The sequence below is a fragment of the Varroa jacobsoni genome, unplaced genomic scaffold, assembly GCF_002532875.2.
Source record: "Varroa jacobsoni isolate VJ856 unplaced genomic scaffold, vjacob_1.0 scaffold_844, whole genome shotgun sequence".
In the NCBI taxonomy this organism is placed as follows: domain Eukaryota; kingdom Metazoa; phylum Arthropoda; class Arachnida; order Mesostigmata; family Varroidae; genus Varroa; species Varroa jacobsoni.
In genome coordinates, this window is record NW_019213746.1 from 125865 (window position 1) to 148180 (window position 22316).

The window sequence follows — 22316 nt, forward strand, 5'->3', positions numbered from 1 at the left end:
TGCAGCGGGAATCCGGTAAGGGCGACTATGTGAGTTAGGCAGTATTTCTGAAATACGGTTTGATAACATAAAAAATGACCACAGACATACTCAGGCTTCAAAATACATATACTCAACTAAGAACAGTTTCCGATTGAGCCAATCTAATCGCAAACACACTTCCCCTTCATTTGTATGGCCGGATACTATTGGACACTATGCAATACGGACTAATAGAAAAAGGCCTGTATATATTGTGTGTTGTTCAATGTGTACTACTACCTGTTAGCTATTTTCGCAATGGTGATCTATGATAAATAAAATCGTACCTTACAAAATGCAGTAAGTTGGCATCAGCACCTCGTGTCCTCGACCAAACACGGCGTTCGTCCACTTACGGTCACATACTGTGTACATTCGTTGCCTAAATGAATCACTGAACAAGTATTTCCAGAATATCGATCAGCTAATGTCAAACGTTCAAGCGGTTCGCTTATAGCGTACACAAGTTTCTCAGTGGAGTTATGGTATCGCTCTCCACTTAACATAGGCTTAGACGACAAGTAAACATACGATCGTAGACCTGTCACACATATGGATATATAAGACGAAGGACCCTGTACGATACCTACCCCCGATAGGTTCTACCTGTATCAACATACGTACTATAATAGATGAAGCTAATTAGCATGAAAATGAGCATCTGCGTTTCTGAAATGCACAAGATCTATGAACTCTCTCTTCTTCTATTCCGCGGAATCGTCGTCAGATCTAGGGCCATCAGAGAGGAGCGGCAAAGGTTGGTATGGACAGCGCTGGTGTAAAACCCCTCTGTTTTCAGCGACAGCCTTTTACGAAGCGCTACTATCTACGACGAAACGTCGTTAGTGGCTTGTCCAGCTCTCAGTATGTGAGACTCTACAATGTAACCGGCAGCGAACAGGGTTAGGCTTCTACACATGAAACAATGTTCTGTTTATCTGTAATCTACTACGGGATTACATTTCTAACAATGTAAAAAGGAGCTTTCATTTCTTCATGAATGACAGTACGATGAGCATCGGTCTGATAGGAAAACAACCGTACAATTGAAGAGTTAATGGATTGTGTCAATACGGAAAATGTATCAGTTTTAGATTTTCTGTTAGTCTGCTATGTGGCAATCAAAATTAAATGAATTTTTATTAAAACGCTTATTTTTTTTTCTTGACGAACAAGTCCAGTCAGCTGGGAACAAGGGGACACAAACATGTACAACATTCTAGAGGTATTTTTGATAGCGACAAAAATATCTAGTACCATAGATAGACAAATTCATTCAAAAAATGATGGCATTTATTCTATGTTTTATTCGATATGTGCTCTATATTTTGACATCTTTTCGATCCATTGTTATCAAGTACTGTGTTTTTAAATATACTTGCTCAAAAAAATTTACCTTTTCACCCACATTCAACCTTTAACGCAGGTTCAGTGATTCAAAAGAATCTCGCTGATCTGACTGTCTTGCCTTTCGAGTTTCCATTATTATTGTTATCAATTAACCATTTTCACTGACCCACAGTTGGTCCTTTTCAGATCTAAACGCTGAGGAATTTGCGCTATCCAAATGGATACCCATGCAAATTGACGCACGCACAGCCTCACGTGTATAATCTGTCCCTATATGGCCTGCGCGATGTGTGAAACGGGATTTGCGTACGCCAGTGTCTACATACAGAAATAGCTAGCGAATAAAGAATCACTATTTTTTTCTTCTTCGTCCTACATCTTCGTCTGTCCTGCCTAAATTCACTACGATCTTACTATCGACATCAGATGCCAGGCCCAGACATACTACCTCGTTTTCTCCTGCTGAGCAATTTTACCGATTCAAATCGGTGGCATCCGTCGTCCGCCACAGATTCAAGGCTAACGAACGATTGACAGTGGACAAGATTGGAGACCGATCACGCATCAAAGCGCAGGCTCATCGGTGCGCGTCGGTCGGTGTGTAAGAAGCTCGAAGCTGTACAGCTCATGGAAACTGACGCTCTGTGGCTTCAGGCGAGTCGTGGATCACTTTGCCTGCCTGCCTGCCTGTCTGTCTGTCTGTCTGTCCGCTGTTATTGATGCAGTAGCTCCCTGGAGCGATTGTAGTACAATACTTGTAATGGTGGGGGGTGGGGGGGGAGCTTAGATGGCAGAGCAGCAAAAGCTGGCCGGCGAAGCAGTAGTAGTTGACGGGGGGGGTAAACCCAATGGTGAAATGTGATTAAACGCGAGCTATGGAGTTCTTTGGGCAGTACTTATTTTCGCTAGGCAGACCTCTATTATTAGCATCGGGAAGGTATACTTGTCTAAGATGAGAGACGCAAGATGGCCAAAAGCACAAAGCAAAGAGCGAGAAAAGAGAGAAAGAAAATGGTAGGTGTAATAGAGGCCCACCTGGCGCTCCCGTGCTCCAGACTCTGCTTGCCTCAGGTGTTCCGTATCCCAGAAGTAAAAAGCGAAACATTCGCTAGTGCCCTGAACTCGCGCTAATGCGCGATGTGTGCTTTACGGCAGACAGCCTACGCTACTACAGTGTACACCTCAAAGGGAGGCGTCTCGGAAGTTTCCACATAATTTATATGATGCAATGGTGTAGAAAGCTACACACTATGACAGAGTATGTATCTTTGTATATATAGCCGACTTGACTGAGACATAACGCGAATGGCTGGCGAATTTCTTATAAAAATAGAAAAACAGCCACAGCTTTACTTGCTGCTGTGTACAGCCATGCACAGATTCGGTAAGGTACAATCATAGACGTAGCACTGCTACAGACAATACGAACATGTCTAGAATGCTGATACGGCGATAACTTGTGCTGAAGTAAAGGACACACCACCTATACATTGTGGCTGATTAGAAGTTGAAACGGTGACAAAAAGATAAAAAAACTATAGTGAAGGTATCAACATTCAGCGGTATATTCATGCAACACTATGTCTATAGACGTCGAAGCGAAAACAGAAAGATAAAACTATATCTACGTGTGAAAACGGTATCCTCGTAGATAATATCGTTATCCTTTAGATTGATATGTGTATGCATCTGGGTCACTGATTTTCCTGTATCGGCGCGCATGGATACTTTTGCTTGATTTCCAGGTCGAATGCGCATATATCGTTGGGTGTTCTTTTTCCAAATCGAGGGCAAGCTTTCCATTCACCGCCTCTTGTATTTGTGTACCTCCGGTCGACCAAACGCAGAATCAGCTTATCAACGCGCTCGAACGATTGTTGCCTGTGCGGTTATGCATCGTTCATTTTACTCGCCTCGCCTGCCAAGGATGGTTCAGTCCGAAAAACTAAAAAAGAAAAAAAAACACAGCTTCATACACCAGCGGACCGGTCTATTCTGGCGACGTTACAGGGAAGGCGAGCATCTTTTTTCTGGTCAGGACGTCAAACAGGTACAGCAACTAAATTTACCAGCCAATCTGTTCTTTGGCTATTTATCCTTACCTTGCTCTTCGACTAATTTCTGTTATAAGGCCCTTCAAGATCCCTTAATGCTTCCATCTCATCTTTATTCACTGAACAATTTTCGAGAAGATGTTTCGATGAGTGGCAGTTGACACACTCAGCCTAACAGTCAACTATGTTACAGAATTCAAGAGCTTAGGCTAACTAGCGTAACTCCATGCCTGAGGCAAGACATTGTTTAAGCGTCAGGACGCCCACTAAATGTTAGCTGCTTTCCTTTCATTCAGTCCTTGGCGATGGCTGAGAACGAACAGAGAACGAGGCATTGGATGGAACAGAATCCTGCCTGTTTGCCACCGCTACAGGCAGTTACGAAGAGAACGAGAGGCTCTTAATAACAGCTCGTGGCACATGGATATGTCCCAGAATGATCAATCGGTAATTGGCAGCAGGTTGAGATGGGACGACTACGTCAACCGTTTCTACCACTTTCACGCATGCTTGTCTCTGTTCCAGAACAGGAATTATATCTATCGCACGCTATCTAAGCATGCCTAGTCACACATACTCAGTAGATATTATATTGTACTTATAAAGATTGCGCCTGTGACTGTAGAGAGGTTGTACCTATCATGCAACTAGACATATATATATGAAAGGCTCCGCGGAAAGCCCGTCAAGATGAAAGATCTTCCTTGTGACCATTTGTTTTCCATGGGGGAACTGGTATAGATTTTGCCAGTCCTGCATGTTTAGAGGAGCCTTTATTGAAGAGAGGAAATCAGAGACACGTTTAGGCCAGACGATCAAGAGCTTAACCCACTCTAATCTGGATTAAACGGGGCAGGCTTTTGGAGGTTATGGACACTAAGATGAGCCTTGAGCCTTTTTAAGTTGTGCCAATGGAAACGAGATCTATTGAAATCTATCTAAGGAATTAAAGAAATCGCTCCGTGATGATTAGGGGAATTACGCAAAGAAGAATAATCTTTGTTTTTAAAATCCGCTCCAAAATTGTGTAACTTCATAGAGGATTAGGTTGACTTTCGCTTTTGCGTGTAGTTTAAGTTTGCCGCGAATCGCTGTGGTAGGTTACTTCATTACTCTGCACGTGATCGGATTACGTAGTCCTCGAAGCACACCGTAACGCCTGCTAAATGGCAGGCGCACTTTTATTATAATGTTAAAATGTATACAGACAGTACAGATATGTGCAAGCGAGAAACGGATGTTGCTGCAAAAGGAAATGAACAATATATTATGCATGTTTTTCTTTATTTCAGTGGATGCTTCATACCCATTGGGTCTTTTACGTCGTGCAATTTAAACTTAATCCACCATTTCAAAAAGCATAAGACAAATATAATTTGGCCTTGGCAAAAACTAACGAAGAATGATGTATAGTCGTTGAAGTGCCTTTACAAATGTATACTTATGGTATCAAATATGTGTATATATAACTTGGAGCAACACTATCATGGTACGACTCTCACTTGCTGTAGCAGGTTTAAGCGCCTGGTAGCATTTACTGCCGTATATTTCCATTTGTGAATATTGCAACTGGTCTGACCCGTTTCAACGCCACAGGTTCCTTGTTCCCAGAATTCCCATTGTGCAGGCCGTCGTTCATAACGCACCACTGTAATATTGCTTTAGCCTCGGTATGTCCGCAGATTCGGCTCTATTACCATTCATATGATGACTGTTTCCATCCTGCCTAAATTTCGTCTAGAGCTAAAAACGCTATCTGCGCTCTCGTTGGTTGGAATTGTACTTGTTACTACTATAAGTAAACGTAAAGGGCGCTCGTCTAAAATGCAAAGTACGACGTACTTTTGTGCCTAAATAACTTCAGTGGCGCCAGTACGATGTAGTGAGTTTAAAGGAAGTGCGAAGACTTGAGAATGTCATCGGCGACCTCGTGGGACTAGGCCAGGATCAAACATGAAGGTCCCCGAGGTGCGGCATTACAACCAGCGAATATTAAGGCCATTGACAGGTACAGGATGGCCCCCACATCAAACGTTTAGCCGAAGAGGCACTGATATAGACATGAAGTGATCGCAGCTGACCGTCACGTGGATCTACTCCTTGAATCGCCCTAAAAACCTAGATGTTCGCAAAATATCCACCTGGGATATTTAGTTGGCCCCTTGATAGATAGTAGCCCGGATTATGTTTTGATCTATGAAATAATACATCATCAGTTTATGCTGATCTACTAGTTCTTAGGGATTATCATCCCTGTTAGAGAATAATAATGAGTCATCTGTTCTTGTTATTATAACTGGCCCATTTTTTCCACAGGAGATGAGATCAGTTGAGAACTTCTCCATATGCTACCTAAGAAGAAGAGGACATGGATATGTATTTCTAATTTTTAATTAGATTTTTCAATTTCAAATGTAATGATTTTTGTATTGCCGGTAGGAAAAGATTTTCGCACAAAACCAAATTCGCTCGACTAGTAATTCCGCTAAATTTCAGTAAAAAAGTATCAGTGGGTCTCAATGACTAGAAGCATTTAACTAGCTTCTTAATGTCTTTGAGCACCGCAGATAGCGACTTGGTTGTACGACTAAATTGTGTGTATTGTTTTTTTTTTGGCATTAATTGGAGTTATTGGCTTTTGCGTAAAAACAGCGTAGACGTAATCATCTTAAAGGACGTTTTTGTACAATATGGCACTGGCGGGCGTGGTGTTTACGCAGAGTTATGTTTCAAATTGCTATGTATTTCAGGCCATGTTTTGCAGTATTTTGCATTTTAGAGCTATTGCTCCGAGGTGATTGAAGAATGATTTTGTACACGTAAATACCAATGTTCATACTTTTAACTATCCCTGGCTGGAGCCCTGTGCGTACGTGATGGCGTAAATATTAACGGATGTGATGTTTGTTTTTGTGCCGCCTATGACAATTGTTAACGACGATTTAAACGCACTGACTGTTTAAAATAGAAAAAAAAAACCTAGAAGCTAGCATCATAGAACATGTAGCCATCTCTCCGAAGCTACAGAGATCGATTCAGCCAGAGTACTATTAGAAAAAAAAATCCCAGTGTAAAATATTCGTAGTAGGAAGAACCGATTAGCAGCTAAGTAATCTATTAACGTGTACTCGTTCGATCCCCCTGACAAATATCAGAGTTCAGTCAAATCGTTTACGGGTTCACAACTTTTTCTAAGCTCTACCTGCAATGCGAACGAAACCAGCTTAATGTATAGTTGGTGATGCCAGGATCTATAGTATAGCTAGTAGACACCTGACATAATCTGCCAGTGTTGAACTTCCTGTAGCGAGCTTTCTGCATATTTATATAGATAAGGCGTGACTGACCAGCTATCACCTAGCCTCATTAAATTTGCCTAGTCCTTCCTAAATGTGGCTCAGGTCAAACCTATGGCTAGTAGCGAGAAGTATGCTCTGAAATCATTAAGTCAAACGCAAACCAATAATATCTGAGGAGCTGGGGAGAAGTAACGCTAGACAAAAAGGAAATTTAAAATGAAGCGCACTGTTAAATTTGAGGTGAGACATTATCCAGATAACTCAATGTCATATCTGTATTGTGGATTCGGCTATGAGTCTTTGTTAGGCTTATACCTCTCATATAAACCTGATAGTTTATCTGGCTGGTTTAACTGGCTGATACGATACGAGATGAGTGAGCTGATTGCATCGGACGGTACGTTACCCAGCGAACTTAACGATTGGATTATAATTATTGATGACTATATTATTCAACACTCAGATAATGTCAGCAACTGTCCTTTGCAGAACACTTTTAAGGTATTACTAGCAAGTTACTGATTTGAAATTATTACTTTTTCAGGCGCTCCATTCGCGTAGAAAATCCATAGTTTCTTCTGTCCATTGTAGCCATAATGTGTGTTGTCACCGACCAATATGTATCATACAAACTTTAAGCTCTTGAAGTCAAACTCGAAGCAATTTCTATGATTGTCCTTTCAGCCATAAATTTCTATAACAAGTATCATTTACCAACAACGAATATCTGCTACCGACAAACCACATTGACATAAGCTCCGTCAAATTGAAAGCGCATAGCCCATTTATTTCGGCCTGTTCCTCTAACGACTCCCACAAGCCTGTCGGAGATATATAGAGTCACAGAAATTTTGCAATGGGAAGACTAGTGACACGCACCGAAGGGGGTCGTGGAGAACCGTCAGTCACGACCTGAACATTCGCTAAGCTGTACAGCCACGAGTCCATCAATTCGCCCCTATTGTTCCCTAGATCGCCTCCGCGGCATTGCCCGGTGCTCAGCGTCTGCGGCGCTCGCGTGTAGGCGGGGAATATAGGGCATGCGCAGAAAAGCTAGCGCCACTCACGACCAGACAGATCTACGCTGATGACTCATATCGCGATTGTTCTAGGTATAGATAGGGGCAGAGCAACTGTCCGCACAATGCGGCGAGGGGCAGACCGAGCCAAAAACAATGGCGCTAGACAAGTCATATGTGAATGCCTCGTTGTGCAGTGCCAAATAGTTAGCTAGTGGTAAAATGGGGTCGTGAGTTCAGCGACAACAGTTCAGACAGAACTTCACGAGGGCGAAGCTTACAAGGGGATGCGAAAATGGAAGATGGGGCCGTCCCATGACAAGGTGGAGCGAGTCAGCATGGGAACAGTGTATACGCTAACTATAAGCTACAAGGCAATAGTTGATGAGCGAGGGCGACGGCGAAGCTATGATGACTAGTTCACATGCAGGAAATGACACATGAAGGATAAAGGCTATTGGTTTCGACAATAGGGGACCAGAGACGCCCGGTCGAAAAGAGAAAACACAATGGAAGTGAGGCGAGACAGGACTAGTCATAGCAATGTGTTTCGAGTAACCAACTCTGTGATTGAACTAACAAGAACCAGAGTTATCTTCAAGGGACTGGGCGATTGTGCCTATCGATAGGGATCCATCCGCGCCAACTACACGAGAAAGACACAAATAACGCACATTTAAGCAGGAACCCAAAGCAACCGAACGTGCACTTCTTAAATCACATTACGCAGAGTTAGCACAATAACAGCTGTATAAAATAATTGTCGAAAAGAAGACTCCATCTGCACGTCCAGCTGTTTTAATGCCTTGGCTAAATAGTGTATGCAACCCCGAAAAACAGGATTCTCGTATAGCATGTGAAGGGATCAGCGTTCCACATTTCTCATAGTGGAAAGACGGAGAAGCAACTAGAATCATCTGTGTAAGGGTAACAGCAGTCGTCATTATTTTAGTCAAATTATGGGAAGACGCCAGATGGATCCGAAACAATAGTTGTGTTAGTAGCACCCTCGACGTTAAGTGAGCATTGGCCAGCTCTGCCTATGCAACCTCAAAGCATAATGTGAGCTTTCACGGACCACCGAGTGCCCTCATCATATGCCTCTGCTCATAGATAATAGGTGAAGAGCTCTCAAAGGCGATATGCCACAATCATGGACGACTCGGGCTTGCGTGACTCCGCGCGTGTGCATTGCGAGGTTGCTCCCAGCCACAAACATCGATACACATTCATTTCGGTGATCCTGTGCACGGCCGTGAATAGCAATTAGTACATCTATAGTCTGCGTTTAGTAAGATTACGGTGGACGGAGCCGATGTGCGAATTAGAAACTCGGATCTAGCCCCTCCCGAAATACCTATATAATATAACTACTCGTCAAATAAATGATTAAATCGCCAAGACTTAATGTATTCATCTCGTGTAAACGGACTACAATAGCTTACCTGTCAAACAAATATAACTAATGGCTATACATTCATACGTGCCGTCTGGATGCATGTCCAATAGTACATGCGGCACGCTTTGGTATGCGCACATGTAGGAAGATTTTCTGTACGAAGCGTCGGCAGCACAACGTCAGAAGCATACGATCATTCTAAATGCACTGATCTATGGAAGACAGGCTAAATAACAACAGTCTCTATGGTTGTTCGCCGTTCATTGTTCCACTTTGAAACAATGCACCTTCTAGTTATCAGCGAAATTAATTTGACTATAGGCGGGCGGTCTCTTGAACACTTGAGAGCTTCATATTCCCTCTCAATGAAGAATATTGGGGGGGGGGGGGGGGGGCTATTTTGTATTGTGTAGCTCTTCTATGCCTACTGCTAAATCCCCGATGTTTACTATAAAAGTAGACATTCGTCCATCTCGGAATAGCAAATAAGAATCCAAGGCCCTCTGGCCGCAGCGGCTTTCGGCCGGTTTCTCCAGAGGCGGCTTGTTATAGCCGTATGTTGTCCTGATTAGGTCCGAAGAGATAATCCTATGAAAAGTGCGGGGAAATAAACGTCTTATTTTGGACAAAAATGGCTCAGACAGTTGGGCTTTCTTGTTAGCGTTGAGTTGGCTAGCAGCAAGGAAGATCGGACGTGGGGTTCGCTATATGAATAGATTTTACGTCAGTATATGGGTAAAGCGTGAATTGTACTTGAAAAAGTGATGGTTCCGATATGCAGTTACATACAACTCAAGCCGGCTCCAACAAGAACCGGCCGAAGTGACTGTTGGCGCTTGAATGATGTTTCGTTTAGATAAGGCGCGTCGAGCAACATTTATGCCAGAGTTTTTTCAGGCTATCTGCATTTTTCGGTCATGTACAACTGTGAGAGTAATCTGAAAGAGCTTGCAGCATCACTAGTGGGAATCACACGAGCAGAGCATCAACAGATGTTCTACAGTTGTATTTACGATGTAAGGATGATCTGTAGTATACAACAATTACGATACAACACGATCTTGTAATGTATAGTAAACATTCGCCCATGCAGTACTTATCATGTTGGTCCGCTGATCGCTATCCGACAAAAAAGTAAAACTCGTGTTTTTTAGTAAGTATACAACATACGCGATCAGTTTTTTCTGCGCTATCTGTGTGTACTTCGCTCCTTTTACAGGTCGTCAATGCCGCCCGAACCCTCCCTCAACCTTCGTCCGTGTAAAAATATCGTTTGATGAACATACGGCGTATACATGTACCGAGCCATGCACGGAGCGTCTCGGTAGATTTTCAGCGGCAAACGAGGGTCGACGAACTCACGGACCATATTAAAGCATCATGGCTACTCTTAACAAGACCAGGAGCGGCCATCTATGAGACGCGATCGTGTAGCGGAAGCTATCCGCTTCGTTCTGAGCAGTCCAATCTGTGTATCTCGAAAAATGTTGTTGACACCTCGCGCGTTCGCTGTTTGCCCAGACGCCACTTCGGCATGCAAGTATATGATATATTCCTTTGTCGTGTTTGGAGCCGTTCGTCCAACGACAAATGTCACAATAGACAATGGACGAAGGGAGGGAGGGAGGGAGCGGATAGCTTCAGCTTTCCCTATCAGGACCTACCTTTATACACTTAATTTCTATGCAGAGTGAGAATGATTATCTTCTAGCATGGCTGCATGAAAAGAAATTGACGCCATTCATGTACGACACATGAGACAAATAGGGAAGAGAATTAGGGAGCGACTGTTCTGACCCGCACACGTTTCGCAACGACAAGGTGACGAGCATTTTGCTCGGTAGATAGGGAAGTTTGATCGAAGTTCATCGTGTTGTATTCTAGAAAATTCGACTGCAGATCGACCCCGTTCATCTCGCTGGTGAAAGATTCGTGTTTTTTTTTGCTATGAATACGGTTTCGGAAAGGATAGAGCTGATATTTCTAAGTGTGCCCGCAGTAGCTTTTGAACCACGTATAGTGCATTTACAAGGTATATATTATGCAGCCGGCGAAAGTAAGATTTACAGACATCTTCACTCGAATCTGTTCGGGAAATGTTACGCATTGAAGTCATAAACAATATTGATCCACCGTATAAGCATGCGTGTCTTCAGTGCACGTAGTAATCTTCCACAGAACTATTGCTCCAGCCAAAAATCAGATCTAAATTCAACTCTGCACATTTTGTTATGACAATCGACCGAACATGTCATACATAATCTTTTATCTCGCTCGCACTTTATCAACCAACAGCCGTTGCGGCACAGATAAGCAGGCCAGACTGAGCTAGCCAATATTTGTCATATTAACTGTGCTTGCTCAAAGCGACCCCTCTCAGCCGGGCCTAGTCGTTTGGAATTAGCAATATACAAACGCACAGAGTAGACATTCTCTCTTGGGTATAGGCAAACATGTACATTTATGTACATATCTCCATATGATATGGCAACGACCATGCATTATCTTTACTTACACACAGACAACTTTCATAGTGAACCAACAGTCTCCCACCAACTATGATTTGCCATCTTCTAAATGCGGCTCCATATCTACATTAATATCGCGTTGCCCAAGGATCTCGCTGATTGTCCCGTGTGCATGGTTCTCTTATGCAGCGCTTACTCTATGACGTACCCTTCTATTTAATTGTACATCCATGGTTGTTACAGCGCGTGCCTCGCTCAACTTCATCCATTCAGGGTTAGGACAGTGGCGCGTATCGTTGTTTGCCTGTATGCCTGTACCCCATAGCAGCTCCTATAGTTTGTCTGTTTGTGAGCGTCTCAGCTGAGGACAAGGAGAGACGACGACTTATGTGATAGCCCCTTATTTCCCTTTCATTTGATCTGGCGTATTATAATGTTTCTAGATAGAGCCCATCGAAAAGCGGTGAGACAAGAAAAGATGCTGGGCCTGCAGAGCTGAATTACCTGCTTTCGGCTGATACCTATCTTCTCGTCCAACATTTCCGCATTAGCAAACGACAATTCCTGTCCAGACTCAGAGACTCACAAACTGCCAACGCATTGACAGGAAACAAGGTACAAAGCAGTTTTGTCCAGAAAGCACAGGTTTTTTCCTCTGCCTTTCTCTTTCGATAGCTTTCTTGCGGACCTGCTTGGTGCCATCATAGTGCAGCCCATCACCCCATGGCCTACGAATGGCACGATCGCGATCCTAAGCGACTCGCCGCTGTTCCTTCGCTGACTCACTGCGCTCTCTGTGTTCCGAAAGCGCGAATCGGCGACGCAGGGGGTCGCTCGAGCTACCCACCACCGAAACTATCCCTCGCCGATGGCAACCTCCAGCGACGACTCCGATTATTATACCACCCCCACTCGATGTTTGGGAGTCGTGGCCCAGCGTTCTCAAATTTGCGACTAAGCACTTGGGCACACACAGAGAGGCTGATGGACAGGCGCCTCGTGGCTATGGCCGGGTGGCTCTATCAGGGCGATCCCCGTCGGCCTTTACTGCCGGGGCGCGGCAAGCGCTATCGCCCCAGCCCTCCAGTTCGTACAACAACTGACTCGTCCGTTGGTCGCCGCTTTCCGACGCCATCATCTCCTGTTGCAAATAGCAGCTTACCGTGTCATAGAATAGAAAACAGAGCAGAGCAGAGCATTGCTCATGAAGAGGGCTTGTTTCAGAGGAGAAAAACGAGGTGTTCGAGACTCAGACATGTCTCTGTCGATCTGTCGCTTTGTCCGTATTTCAGTTGGCTGTAAGATCGGAAACGGCGCCCGCCTCTGCCAATGGGATGTCTGTATGTGTAGCAATAGCCATGTAGCGTTAGTGGTAACGAGAAATACATTTACTTTCCCTTTTGTCTCACTGTTTAGGAGGTTGCCTAACAATGCATGACTTGAAGAACAGCGAAAAGACTTGAGGTTTCGATGTTGCAGGACCTGGAGGACCTGGACGAAATAATTGGGTAGGTAACGGAGCAAACACTTGGTCCAGAAACGGAGCGGGCCGAGGCAACACATGACATGTTTAAAAAGATGTGTGTCTGTTTCAATTTGTGATCTGGGGTACAGAGCTGAGGCACCGAGGTACAGCAGTGAACAGGCAAAGGCGGTTCGTAACCGTATGCAGGTCGTAATTGTAGGCACAATAATAACTGACATGATGAAGCTCTGGTGATTAGCATATGGAAATCCTCGGTGGAAGTACGGGTATTTGACTGTTTTGTTACTAAGCAAGTATTGTGCATAGCTAGGCGCGTATGTAAGATGAAGCAGATTTGACGTTAGATGCTGACACTTCCATGGAATCAACAGTATTTAAAATGAATATTTGAAACTGTTATACGTGACAATAGGTGATCACAGGAGAACCACAACTCCTTGAGGAGTTGTAGCTTGAGCTACTTCGATCTTAAGGCTTAGTTGACGAAAGCTGATCGTTGCGATGGACTGAACTTTTGGCAAACATGGCCTAGCTATTGTACAATAGACGTTGCCAATGAACTCAAAAAACAGCACCGTATGATTATCGTTGGGGCCACATATTATTTCAAGTACAATATTTTCTACCTGAAATAATGTGTGGCCCTAACACAAGTAAATTTCAGGTAGGGGGTTTTTCGGAGGACAATTAAATGGACTAAACGCGCTCCCAGTATAGTCTCGTGCTATGGAATGGAGTTATGCTAGAGCTTATTTAAAGTATTAAAATCTACCGGTGGATTCGGAGTCGGAGTTTGATGGGAAATATTCTCAGACATGGACGGTTTCAGCTCGAAAATAGAGACGATGTTAATCTAATCATGTAGCTCGTAAATTGATCGTGATCGAGAGGTAAGTTATATATTACGTAATGATAAAAGTAAAAAAAAAAACGCAAACTGTCCTTGTTTATCAGCTGGTTGCTATTGCTGGCTTCTGCTTAGAATTGGCGAGACGTGAATAGACGCATAGTCTGTCTGTACTGGAGCGTGATATACTTCACTTAGTTATTCCTAATCAGATAGCTGTTTTTCATTGCGATTTAACGCTAAAATGTTTCCTTGTTTTTACGCGAAATAATGGCACACGTCTTCCATTTACAGTGACGTTTTGAAATCCTACTTGGACTGATAGGCCATACAACTAGCCGCTACTGTTAAAAATCGATTTTTTTAGAACAATTCAGGCCAGACTGTCTACCAGAGGTCCTAAACTTAGAGAAACCTTTTCCAGAGAAAGTCCAGAGTTCGAACTCCTCCATGTTGATGACCTTGTACCATCTATAACATCGTTACTCCTAATTCGGCATTTTTTGCTGATCGACTGAATGAACAAGAAGCGCTAATGCCAATGACAATGACTGTTGCGTTATCGTATAGAGACACGAGTTTCAATCAAGTTTGAGTTCGTTCAAACAAACTTACAATTAACTTGTCGATAGTTTTACGTCGTTCTTCTCTCAAATACAGCAACAACGAAAAAAAACTCCTATGTAGTATAAGAAACATCCAAGTGTTTTCTTCAAGTGATCCTTGTCCAAATGTTTGGCTTTCCGCGACAAGTACAACCGAAATTCGTAACCATTTTAAGGTCTTTATGCCTAACGTTTGTTGATACTAATCTAAGATGCCCCTACAATTCATGATTCAAAGATGCGTAAGTTCCGGTTATCTTAGCTTCACGTTGTCGTGATACAGCTCGAATTGTCTTCAATTAACTTTCATCGGTTAAATCGAGTACCGAGATCAGACAGAAAGTTCTCATTGAATCTACAAGGGTCCCTAGTGTTTAGGTTACGGATCTACTTATTATTAGTAAGTAAATAATACACGGTATTTTAAAATACATGTTGGTCGGTTTTCATGGTTTAAGTCTATGTGGCTACTGTTTTTCAATGACGTTTCTACTTTCTTTACTGTCTCAAGCGCATAGTACATTCTTTACTTCCATTGCCTTGGATAACAGATAAATCCGCACGCGGACTACCCACACTTTTAACACTACCTTTAAATCAACCTAGCCGAGATACAAGATGCTTTCTCGAACAGAGCTCGTGTCAGTTTTGCGTAGGCGTATATCATCTGAACCTATTTATCATGACGCTCGAAACACGTTAGCTCTCCATTATTTTCCAGCACAGATTTCCGTGGATTACTCTATAACAGCACGTTCAGCTGCCGTATCACGGTGTGGGTCCGCCTTACCGGCCTGCTTTCTCATTGTCAACATATGCCATCACGGTCGCCTATTTTTCTTCGTTTTGCAAAGCTTCGTATTATACCAATAATTGCCGCAATGTCCAGCAGCAAGCTCTGCTGTCCGAAGTCGCATGCCGACGCGTAATCATCCGTCCGAACCCCTTTTGAATCAACTCTATCGACCGTCACACGAGTACTGCGCGTCATATGCGGCCTTCGAAAGCAGTGGTAAAGGCCGCGCGGAACGTGGCCGCTACGTAGAACCTGCCATCTGTGCAGCTCGTTGCGCGCTGGTGCCATTGCCACGAGATCATAAATAATTCAATCTATATATAATAGAATGGGTAACACGCGCAACCACTCTGTGGAAGCGGATATCATCAAGTGGAGCCAGCTGAGCAGCGCGATTAGGATCTGCTTATGGAGAAAAATGTACCGCCGATCGAGTGTTTCTGTTGTTATAGTCGATATTGACCTCACTGAACGTGACGCGATTGGTATGGGCTGGAATAAATGAGTGACTGTTAACAGAAACGCTAGGGTAACGTCTGTACTATTTGAGACTGTATGACTGTGACGCCGTATGGTACCACATAGGATCTGTCGTCCGCAGAAGCACGCTGAAATTTTTACCATCTAACAGCAACGTGTATAGATTGATATAACTTTAGCTCGCAGTCCTTAGGCTAGCGGTAGTTGCTCAGCTCCTCTGGCCAAACAAGCCTGGCTCACTATAGTGTGTGTTTAGCTTCATATTATTATTATTGTTATTATTACTGTTATCGTCGTTACAATTACCTAATTACCAAGGTCTGTTCCAAAGCAGAGTGCCTGTCTTTCGCCCTTTTCCCATTAATCTTTTCTATGTTTCTCTCGTCTCAGACTGTCTTTATCATTCCCACGGTCATCAGCGTCGCCAATGCCGTCCTTTCTCATCCGTTCGTTCTGATTTGTCCAGGGGCAAAGAAAAAAAGTTTCAAATATCCGTTATCAGCAGTGCCGAGTCAGGGATAAGGTTTCACGATACCTCAATAAGCCCGTAGGGCAACAGGGGCGAAACCGATAGAGTTTCATCCGAGCGAGTGCGTATGAAACATGCAGGGTACCCCGTGCTACAAAGACGATGTCGCAGGGTGCCATGCAGTAGTACGTGGCAACTTCGTCGGTACGCTCTGTCCCACGCTGGTGGTGTTGTAAGGAGACGAGATTAATTATTTTCTTGTTCCACCTATTTTTTTTTTCTCAGGGACTGCAGAAGGCCAAAAACAGCCTTTCAGCATTGAAATCACCTCGACTATTACTTGTTTTAACCATGCTCTCTCTGACTTTGAATAACGGAGTTATGCAGAGAATCGTGTAAGCATTTACCTATTTCACGCTCCGAGTAAAGGAAGAAGTAAAGTAGAAGTATTTGTTTTTCGATAAATACTCCTCATAATACGTTCAATGTGCTTTAACGGATGCGGACTAGAGGTCTGTTGTAGGACGATTTGAGTGTCAAGCCATCGTGGCAAAGTGGGCAGTGGCAGAGGCCGCAAAGAAGGTAGGGCAAGCTCGGTGGCGTCAGGATTTGAATAGTTTTAAACAGAGTAATAGGCTCTGGGTAGCTGCGTACAGAGTAATATCGAGGATATGATATGCTTTTAAAGACAAGGTGATGATCAACGTAACTTAAGAGTGCTGGAAAGTTTGCAAATGAACGTTAGCTATAGTGCGATTCCAACATGGCTGGCTACAACACATATAGGGTTAAAGATGCGTGCAATAAAGTGATAGTGCAAGCAAATCATATAAAGAAAAAAGCATATGAGTTAAAGGTGGAGTCTTATGAATGTATTTATTTAGTTAAGCAAGTCAAGCAAACGTCTGCTGCAAAGTAGTCTTTTTTTTCTGACCTCACGGAAGAATTATTTAGGCTTTAAACCTTCGTTACAGGCTCAACTCTAAAAAAGAAGGACAAGTAGTTTTTAAAAAAACACACCTGTAGGCGTTCGTAAACCAAAGTTCTTATGATAAAAGATTCTTCAAGCCTCTCCTCTCGGTTCGATAATTAACGGCCCTCGAACTATTTTCTGTGCCCTGGAATAATCAAGAACAAAATCCGCCTATTATTCTATAAAGGATCCTGGGTGCGGCGCTGGCCTGAAGATGCCCTTAAGCGATACAGGTAATTTATCTTTATAGCGAAGACCAGTGTTTTACTAGAAATGCTAGATTATATATATCTATAGAGAGAATTAGCCACATGGAAGGGAAGACACGCACTTCGTGCACGATCTTCCTCTTTAAGTCCCTACGAACTGACAGATGGGAAACGGCAAAGATTCTATACAATTGTGTAATCCCTTTGTGTTCGAGCAGCGAGTTGTATTGAAATAAAAAAAAAAAAAAAAAATTTCATTTTGTTTTGTTTAAATGCGTCTGTTCTCCCCGAGCGTTGTTTATGCCTACTAGCCGATTTACTTATGGCATCAGTTAGGATTAAAATAATTACCATGGAGGCTCTTAGTTGGGATACTGTCATGTAAATTGATGTTACTCTTCAGTTACTACCCAGTACCTTCATTGCGTCAAGTGGCAAAAATATATTACTTATAATAATGACGACATTTACTTTAATATTTCTCACACATGCAGTTAGAGCAATAGTTATGGAAATATTATAGAGCACTGCATTTCCATACCCGTGTTTATATGCACAAAACGCCAAATTATTCTAAACCTTGTACTTGCTTATAGTTTTTAGTGAAGCTATCTTTCTTTAATCAACCTAAAATCTTATATGGCTGTTTCGCTGTATGGAGCTCTATAACGCTGCACCTGATTCGCTGATGTTTCGCCTCTTCTCCGTAATGCATCGCCTATCGGCCCTAGCTCGACTCTCATGCGCACTGCGAAGACAGATGAACCTACGATAGATAAAGAGGCTCCACGGTAATGTTCTCCTCCGATGTTTAGCGTTCACTGATCTTATTGGCCAGTGTGGTAAACAATCATTTGTGTCGTATTGTAAGTGAATAATCTTTCACTGGCAAAATATCTCGCATGTAAATAGAAGTAAAACGACGTGCTGTTTTCGGTCGGATTTTGTCAGGATAGACATCTGCGTACTTTGTTACGACGACACTTGCATGCTATCGTGCACCTCGGCACCTTTTAGCTGATCGTACATCCTCGCGTTCGAGTATCCGTTGCATGACACCGTGACAAATGTTCGCAGCTCACAATACACATACACAGTCAATGCATGGCGTTCAAGCCCTTCGCTCGAAATGCCTCGATCAATTTTCGATGAACGATTTGTCTCGCGTCAGTCTTTGGGCTTTGCAATGTAAGCGTGTGCGCCGTCTTCGACACGAACTGTCAACTGAAGGACAAAAGAAACGTTTCGGTCAAGCAGGCCCGTCCTTCCTACGCCATGTGCAATATACTTAGTGGTTCACGATCTGTAGCTTCGCTCCGTTCCACTGGATACCGGTTTGAACAACCGATCACTATAGACCATTCACTGTACTCTAACTGGCGTTAGTCTTTTCTTCCACAGAAGGAAACGCGCTTTCCGCCGCTACAAATTGCTCGCTTTGTTCTAATCAAGTTAGCACGTAAAGTTACGAATCAACAGATACACTCGTGTATTACTGCACGTTCTGCGTTCGACGCGGGAAATAGTAGCAGTTATCGTTGTTCTGTCTACTTCCCTTGATCCGGTATTCGGAGCAAGAATAAAGAACAAACACAGACCAATGAAAGAACGCGAGCCCATCGCGGCAGGTTCTCCGGTCTCTACTTGACAGCCGCTGCAAGCGAGAGACTCCTTGCTGCTTCCTCACTCATTGATTCACTCATTCACTCACTATACTCTGGCCCCACAACACATACAGTTGTGGTATGGCAACAGCAGTGGAACTGGCCGTCCTCGTCGCACTCATCGCCGTCGTCGTGTGCTCCAAATTCGTCTCTCTCCCCTGGCCAAAGAGCCTTCTACGAAGCTCGTGGGTCTGTGTGTATATACGACAAAGAGATCCATGTTTCCGTTGTTATGCACAGAGGGAAAGGGAAGCCATGGAAAGGAAAACGAAGAAAAGACTGACGACGATGGGACACAAAACTCAGCAATCGAAAAGGAAGAAAGAGTCGGGAAAGGGGGGCTGCTAGTGCAGGAGTCGCCGTTGGATCAGTGCGAGGCTGCTATCCCGAATGGGCAGCTGGGGATCGAAGGTAGTTTCGGTTCTCTATTCTGACAGCGCGGCGATGATGAGCTTCGCTCCGGCCGACTCCGATGCTGGACTGCTGCAGCACGAGTTCAGGCGATGGAGGCGCGCTCTGGCGGACACATCGCGATAGTCCAGGGTCTGGAGGAGATGTGAACCGTGGAGACTGTTTGCGACGATTACTGTTCCGAGAGAAGCAGGAACAACCGAAAAGTGTTGTGTATGGCTGACAACGTCGTAGGAAGAACGGCGGAAAGAATTGCATGATGATCATTTTGCGGTGCGGGGATGCGCGAGAGGGAGCCAGCTAACAGATGGGAGAGATATGGAATTTCTAGGAAGGAAACGTTTTGTGGCGGGAAACGAGAAGCTTCCACTACGATGTTGCGAGACAGTGGAGCAGATGGCGCCCTCTTACGGATTCGAGTGGACCTCTATAAAGTACACGCAGAAACAAAACTTCTGCAAAAAATGGTATAAAGTTTGAAGCAGTTAAATTGGGATTGGTTAATAATATCAGTGTTTTAATAGGGACCGAACTACTATCGAATCAACTAAAAGTGATATTCAGCAACTGTCGTCGAAACTGATATCTTATACTTATTCCAGTCGCTATGTAGCACTAGTTGGTCATTGTGAAATCATTTCTAGAGACGTTATTAAATAATTCTTTTAAACCCCGACATGTAGTGAAGTTAATAGCATGGGACTGGTGTTTGGGCATCATTATCGTTCTGCGAACATAAAACCACTTGCCCAATTAATGATAAGTGTTTTCGAGACGTCTTTTGACGGAGCACGCCCAGTTTGCAAATAAGATTTTAATCTTTATAGAGTTTATTATTAAATATTATTTGGTGAACTTTATGATCCAACAAACATTATATTCAGTGTGATCCAATTTTGTCTCTAAGTGCAATTATTTGCTAATTTCGATGTACGAAAAGCTCATAAACAAATGAGTAAGAGTACGGTATTATCAATATCGGGACTAGAAGAAGCGTTAGCCCTTCGTCGATCAATGCGACTTAAAACAGTACCAATTTGAATGGGTACTTAATGATACACTTTTATTAACGTTTTCGACGTAGTCGATACCTTATCGATTTTAGCCAGTCTGCGACGGAAACACGTTACGTTACCCAAACAGGTCCAACTTTATTTAAAAGTTAATTGCCTATTTCCCGCATTATTTGTTTTTTTTTTTTTTTTATTATTAACTACACATAAAGGCTAAACAGTGAATGTCGTAAATTGTCTATGTGAACTCTAAATAGGCTATGCGAGCTAGGTTTTCTTCTTCGAACAGCGATGCTTATTAGTAATCATTAGAAATTCCAACACGGTAGGACCCACATCTTCGTTATGCTTTAGGCATGCATGTCCTTCATGACTTCAGGACGAGACTATGACCTTCGATTTTCTATAAAACGAATATAAAGGAGTAACAAGCTCGTATATTGTTTTTCTCGTCTTAGAAATAAAATCAGGCATAAATTCATGTTTTTTGGACAAGATCTGAAGCTGGTGTATCGAGCTTGTATAAAGGCTTGAATTAACAAAAAAAAAAACCTATTCGTGTTCCACTACCAAGTGAACAGTATGCAGATACAGTCTCTATTCTAAAAAGCCTTTAAACGCCAATTTGCCTGCGCTGAGGTTTTCCACGTAATTGCACAACTACTGAGTTCATAGGAAATCCTAAGTAGCGAAATTTTCATAGGTTCTGCGCGGTTACATAAAAGCAAAATTGATCCACACTTTTCTGCTGAAACTGATTTTTCACAGAAAAATGAATTAGCCTTTAATTGTACTTATATACCCATTCCCCACGTTTATCCAATCTGACGATTTGTGACTGTCGAATAGCATAACAAGAAAAAAGTTCTGATCTGCTTAGGAAAATAATACAGGAATCTCAATTATAGACGAATTTCAGCATAAACGAACTATTTATTAGTGTGCTCTCGGCACATGAGCCAGGTCGACCTAAATTAGACAACGTATTCCATGCAGGCCTCATTGTAGCGACGATTGTTTCAACAGGAAAGCAGGCCAAACCTGTCTAAATTTGTCGTGGAACGCTCGATAAGGTCTGGTTTTAGCAATGAAATCTCTTAATGTGCCTTTCTTATGCTAAAGTGACATTCTACATAGGTTATTGATTTAGTCGGTGAAAATACGCGAACAGCCTTCAACAGGCCTGCATTTTTTGGCTTTACCAAAAAAGACATGCTCTGTTGTCTGAATAGATTTTCATAGAGGGGTTGATGACTAGATGACTAGAGTTCGACTTCAGCTACAAATAAGACAGGTGTAATTTTTTTTTTTCTAGTAAATATGATAGAAAAAATAGATTCAATCTCTACGCGACAGCCGAAACTCATTGAATCTACTGAAATTTAACAAGTTTGGCACATAAGGATAACAGTCAGTAATAGAGTAGAAAGACTAAATAGAGTCTGTTCTTCACGTGCAGCAACGAAATAAATCAAAGCCGGAGAAAAGAGCAAAGTATCTGCGGTACCACAACCTAAATGCATCACGAAAAAACCTGACGTCCGTTATAAATTCGCCAACTGGTTCCTGTTGAGACACTAATAGAGGCCATATGTTGTGTCAGCAAGCGTCGGCTACTAAATTTGTCTAGTCCATTTACAGCGGCGGGCAGATCGCCCGACAGGTGGTCAATCACGCTACGGTGTAGTTCCGTTGAACGTCGTGAATCTTTCTTAAGAACAAAAGCGTCCTCGCTCGCAGGCATCGCTCATCT

General features: G+C 43.0%; 1 protein-coding gene across 2 annotated transcripts in view; it reads right to left on the reverse strand.

Annotated features, from left to right (window-relative positions):
• LOC111264300 (uncharacterized) overlaps positions 1-21173 on the reverse strand; it is a 41478-nt gene extending 20305 nt beyond the window's left edge. The window contains exon 1 of one of the 2 annotated variants that reach the window (XM_086970027.1): positions 18153-21173. The gene's annotated coding sequence lies outside the window, so the exon portion shown is untranslated. Of the gene's footprint in view, positions 1-308; positions 414-18152 lie in introns of those variants that run through there. The other variant, XM_022840066.2, reaches the window with a different exon arrangement.
• Positions 21174-22316: the final 1143 nt, after the last annotated feature.